Source organism: Tupaia chinensis, unplaced genomic scaffold (genome assembly GCF_000334495.1).
Source record: "Tupaia chinensis unplaced genomic scaffold, TupChi_1.0 Scaffold139935_1, whole genome shotgun sequence".
Classification (NCBI taxonomy): Eukaryota; Metazoa; Chordata; class Mammalia; order Scandentia; family Tupaiidae; genus Tupaia; species Tupaia belangeri.
In genome coordinates this window covers 602,594-608,780 of record NW_006199814.1, presented here as the reverse complement: position 1 = coordinate 608,780, position 6,187 = coordinate 602,594, and positions in this window count along the sequence as shown.

Sequence of the window (6,187 nt, the reverse complement as noted above, 5' to 3'; positions counted from 1 at the left end):
AGAGAGAATGCATTCGCCAATGAGACATAGTCACACTGCAATACCATCTTCATTTCTTCATCCTGTCATGGTCTTAGAAACCTACATACACATGCCCAGTGTATTTTTCAAGCCACAGGGGCCGATATTCAAATCCCAGGCAGCCATGTGGGATCCAGCTCCCTTAATCACTAGGCTATAAGGCCAATTTATGGGCATTATTTTTCTTATGTGCTTTTTGTGTTTTTTTGTTTGTTTGTTTGTTTGTTTATTTGTTTAAATTACTAGAGGCAAAGTGCAGTTGCCAGAGAGAGACAGAAAAAAGGAAAAAGCATCCTAGTGAAGCATGGTTCTGACTCAATCTCTTCTTCGTTTATATGTTCTGTCAAAATTTGTGGCATGCATGTACACATGCTCAGCAAGTTTTTGAGCCTCAGGGCTGGGATTCAAACCACAGCTGACCCTATGGGATCTAGCTCCCTAACCACTAAACTATGGGTGTGCCCCTCTTACGTTTTGATAGTAGCCACATTGACCAGACCTATGTAAGTTATTGAATTGAGCTGAAGTGTAGACTTTCTGAAGCTTTATAGATTTATGCTGAATGTTATCAGCAAGATGAATTGAAAGCAGCAATATGAAGAGAAAAACCTATTTAAGGAAGTAATGGAATTACCATAAACCACCTATAAAATGTGAGACCTTTTATATAAGTCTGAAAAATCACCCTGTGAATTATGTATCAACCTCATTTTGCAGTTTAGAAAACTGAGGTTCAGGAAGTTTAACTACCTTACCCAGAATCACCAAGTATGAGCTTGGATTCAAAATGGATCTTTTTTGTTCCAAATATTGCCTGATATCAGGTTAGGCTTTAAGAAAGTCTAAGAAGGAATATTATGTTGTTAATGTATCTATTAATACTTTAAATATCATTTGTCAGAGTGTGGTCATTCCATCTGATTTTCCATATTTTAGAAGCAAAGGTGAATTGTTATTTTCTACATTTATAAGCAACATAAAAGCCTTATTTTATTTATATAAGTTTTAACAGGCTCACCCTCAAGACAGCTTTTAGGATTCACTCAGTGCAATGGTGGTGCATACAATAGAGAAAATCCTTTAGACCAGGGGACTGTGATGGTGATGGTGGTGGTGAGGAAAGTGATGAGGCAGAATAGCTGACAAGAAAAATATCCTAATTGTAGGAAAATCTAATGTCACAAACTTGAATAGCAGTTAGCACCAGGGGATGGGAAGGAAGGTGGTGAGTTTAATCCAGTAGACAAAGCACAGAAAGGCAACTGTGGGTAACAGATGATACTCAACAAGTGAACAGTGGCAATTTCTTCTAATCTGTCAGTTTGGTGGAGTAGGAGCCAGGCCACAAAAGAGAGGGTCAGGAACAACCATGCAAACTGTCCTTCCATTTAAAATTTTTTTGCTAGCAGCTGCATGCATTCACCAGAAAGAGACAGAGAGAAAGGGAGAGAAGAAAGGATCCCCCATGGGGAATGGCCACTCTATAATCCTTCTTCTCCATCTCTCCCTATTGAGATTTTAAGCACATGTATACACGTGCCTTATGTGTTTCTCAAGCCACCAGGTCTGTATGTTTGGCCTTGTGAGACCCAGTAGACTTAACCACCAGGAGCCACAGAGCCTACCTGTCCCTTTGCTTTTTTTTTTTTTTTTGGAGAGGTTTTTTTACTATAGGGCGCATGTGCTCACCAGACAGACAGAGAGAGACAGAGAGACAGAAAGTGAGAAATCCCCGCCCCAGGGGGGATGGCCATGCCACAATCCCTGCTCCTCCATTCTCCTCTCGGGCTCTTGGGCACGCATGCGCACTTGCCCTACGTGATTTTTCTAAGCCACCGGGTCTGGGACGTGAACCGCGGTCGACTACATGGGAGTCCAGTGACATAGCCATTATGCTAACTGCTGGTCCCCCTGTCCCTTCACTTTTAACCTCCTGATTTTTTGCATCCCTTCTTGTTACTCTCATGATGTCATTTCATACCATTCTACACTACGCTTACTTTTCGCCTTTTTCTTTTTTCTCTCCTGACTTAAATCCTTTCCTGAAGCTGTTCCTTCTGTCTGAAATGCTCTCTCCAGGATTTCCACTAGATTAATCTTACATCTCCTTTGTGTCTTGGCACCATTCTTATCCTCTCAGTAGGTTATCATGACCACCCTGTTTAATACTCAACTTATTACTTTACCCCCGGGCATGCCTTATCCTACTATCCTACTCTTTTTTCCCCCTTAGCAGTTACCACCTTTTAACAAGCTATAATATAATATTTCTTTCTTTCTTATGTTTATCTACCACTAAAGTATAAGCTCCTGTAGCACACATTTATGTTTTACTTAAACACATTCTTAAAATATGTCTTAAGATCTTAGGAGTGTTCCAAGCAAGCCAACCGAAATTGGCACTTAGCGCCAATATCACATCAGAATCTCCTACCCCATCATTACCACTATTGTCTCATATCCTCATTTACAAGTTTGGTCAGATATCATATGTTTGGCTATTTTTTCTTTAATCCCTTCCTAATTCCCTTATGCTAAGCGGTATGGCTTCTGGTGGTTATTTTGTACCTTCCAAGCAAGGCTGCTACTCTCAGGAGAGCATAGAACTTATCCCACCACTTGGGCTTTTTCACAGAGTAACACAACTGAATTGCTGAAGACTAGATAGTCACACAGGCATCTGTAAAAATGGGCAAAAATATATTTATTGTTCAATGCTCTGCTGGGAGAGAACCTACCCCCCCAATATTTTCTTACTTGTGGAGCTTTGCCAAGTACCATGTCTTATTAAAAGAAATCATAACAGTCTTTTAATAATTTTTACCTTTGAGCTACTTAGCATTTTGTAAAACATCAATTTATTGAGTACTTCTCCCAGCCCAAGTGCTCTATATGCATTATTATTATTTTTTATTCTTAAAAGAACCTTGAGAGATGAACATTGTTCTCCCTAATTTCATAGACAAGGAACCCAAGAACAGAGATCTTAACTACTTGCCAGATGTCACACAGCTAATAACTATGTAGTGGAACTCAAAGCCAGAGCAATGGGACCCTGTAGTATTTGCAAATGGATCCACTTTACCCTCCTGGCAATTCCATCTTCCAGCTGATATGACTGTGGGCTGGTAACTTAGAGAGTTGCTCTCTCCTTAGAGACTGATTCCGCCTATTGTTACCAATAGAACTTAACCAGTAATTAAATGTTAGGGGATTATGAAGGGCTGACCACTTGCCTGAAGGGGGGCTAACTCACACTGTGATTTGTACTTTAGAGCTTTCCTGTGAGATCAAACTGAAAGTGGTCTGTAACTGAGTCACATTTTTGCTTCCTTGACTTGTGTTTTTGAGAGTACAGTCCAATTAATAAACTAGACAAGAAAGCTCATCTCAGGCTTTCTGAAAGAACCTGACCTAACACAGATCCCTCATCCCACTTTTTAACTGCTACATGTTCTTCCTTCTCTTTTTAAAATTGGACCAGTAGTTACCCAGTTTTCTCTTTCCTTTGAACAAGTGTCATCAATTCATCATGTAACTGGATAGTACAAGAGAGTGACTCTCCATGATGAATGCTCCTTGCAGTCAGACTCAGTCGTTTTTACGCTATGTTCTTTTCACTGAGAGCATTTTAAATCTGAATATAGATAACTTTTTGTAATGAGTCATGTGAACTGCTAGCCCAAGGATGTCCAGTGGAAACTTAAGAATGTATTCCTCTACGTAGAATGAGGTTTAATTTTTTGCATTTTTTCTGAAAAACATTTATATAATTTTATATAATTTATATAAAAATTTATATCATTTATTAATACACCCTCAGCAGATGGTGTAATAGTTACGTTGCTGGACTTCCATATAACTGACTGTAGTTTGGGTTCTGGACCTGGAGGCTTGAAACTCATGCTGGGCATGTGTGTGTGAGTGCCTAAAATCTCATGAGGAGACTGGAGGAGAAAGGATTGCAGTGTGGCCATCCTCCTTGGGGAGTGATTTCTTGATATCTGTCTTTCTGGTGAGCACATGCACCCTATAGCAAAAAATCTCTCCAAAAAATTTTTTATCGTTATATCATTAGAAGCAAAACTTTCATGGAATATATTTTATTAGTATAATTTTTTGATTTCTCTAGCTTTTCAAGTGCTCTTTAAGTACTAGAAGCAATATACAGTTTTGTGAAACAAATTGCATGTATATCCAGGATTTTAAAAATATAGTATAAGGATATACTATACAATGTCTGACCAGAAACTGGAATTGCAACTGCTAAAGAAGATTAATAAACAAAATGATTTGGCTAGGTATTGCTCACAAAGGGCTTCATTTTTTCAAGAATACATTAATATACTACCATTGACTGAGTAAAATGTACATCTTATCATTACAAATAACTTCTGTGTAATTGATCTACACAAAGCATTCCAGTGGAGGTCCTTGTTGATAATAGATTGCTCGTTTACTTCAGAGTCAGGGAAGCAGAATTAGTAATGAATGGTATAATTGTTGAACATTTAAGCAAACAATCTATTTGGGAATGAACAGTATGATTTACGTAATGGGAAATCATGCCAATCAATCAAGTCGAGGTCAATGAAATGATAAATAGGCTTCTGAAGAAAAGAGGAACAAATAGATGTAACTTATTAACACCAGAAAAAAATGCCCTTGACAAAGTCTCCCTTTCCCTGCTGTGCCCCTCCATTCCCACACACATCCCAACACACATGCACACATACCAGAAACTGTACCTTAAAAGTATACACTATAGGATGGGAGAAACAGCTTTATTTCAGAATTGACTTAGAAACTAATTAATAGAATTGGGACAGTTACTTATTAAGAAAAAAAAATCTTGGTAGTTGGTACCCTTAGTAAAAACTTGATGCTAATTTAATTTTTTTTTTGTAGATTAGGTACTTATGGTAAATCTCTGAGTTCACAGTCATATTAAACAAATAATTTTGGGGTATAAAAAATTAACAAAAAGGTTTATGAAGTCTGGAATGCTGGAAGAAAGAACAGAAAAGGAAGAATTGAACTTTGGTATGGCTAACTATAAGATAAAGCTTATGTCTATAAAGAATCCAAGATATAAATGTAGTAACATGATTTTATGAGAATCATGTACAAATTCTCTATAGATTTGGGAAAATTAGAAATGATGGCTCACATTAAAAATATGAAAAATTTTCAGGACCAGCAGATGGTGTAATTGTTATGTTGCTGGCCTCTCACATAGTCGACCACAGTTTGAGTCCCAGACCCAGCAGCTTAAAACTCATGCCAGACACATGTGTGTGCATGCCCAAAATCCTGAGAAGAGACTGGAGAAGGGATTGTGGTATAGCGATTCCCTCTGGGGCGTGATTTCTCACTTTCTATCTCTCTGGCAAGCACATGTTCCCTGTGGCAAAAAATCTCTCTCTTTCTCTTTTTAATATGGTGAAAAACAGCCTGTTGATCTGGTGCTTGTTGGCCTTGACATCAACAATGAAGACAAGTGTGTTGTCTTCTATCTTCATGGCAGACTTGGTTACAGGAACTTGATGATGGCATAAGTGGTCAAACTTGTTTCTCTTGGGGGCGCTCTTCTGAGGATAGTTGGACTGCCTCCCCAATGGAAGAGTCTTGAGCCTCCAGAAGTGAGTGATATATAGATTTGTGTGTGTGTGTGTGTGTGTGTGTGTGTGTGAGTGTGTGTGAGTGGATGCCTTTTAGCACTGCCTTCTTGACCTTCAAAACCTTTGCTTTGGCTTCAGCTTTGGAAGGGGCAAGAGCTAGACGCGTGAGAGTTCTACACACACCATCGCAAAACTGTTGTTACACACACCGCAAAACTCCGGGAGCAGGGGGATACATAGTCCCAGTTAAGAAAAGAAATAGCTGACGATACTGATTTCTCACAAGTCTGAAGCCATGGAGTGCCAACCTATGAATGTGTGTGGCTCCCAGATCCTAATGTCCCACTTTCGCTAGTGGGTGGTGCCCAGCGAGCTGCTTCCCTAACTTCCTTCAGCATAACCCAGCCCATGCAGCTGAGATGACGGCACACATATGCCGCAGTGTATCCCAGACATGAGGAGCAGCTCTGAGGAAGACCCTGCAGGACTTAACCCAGCTTCTGCAAAAATCTCTCTTAAAAAAAAAAAAAAAAAAAAAAAAAAAA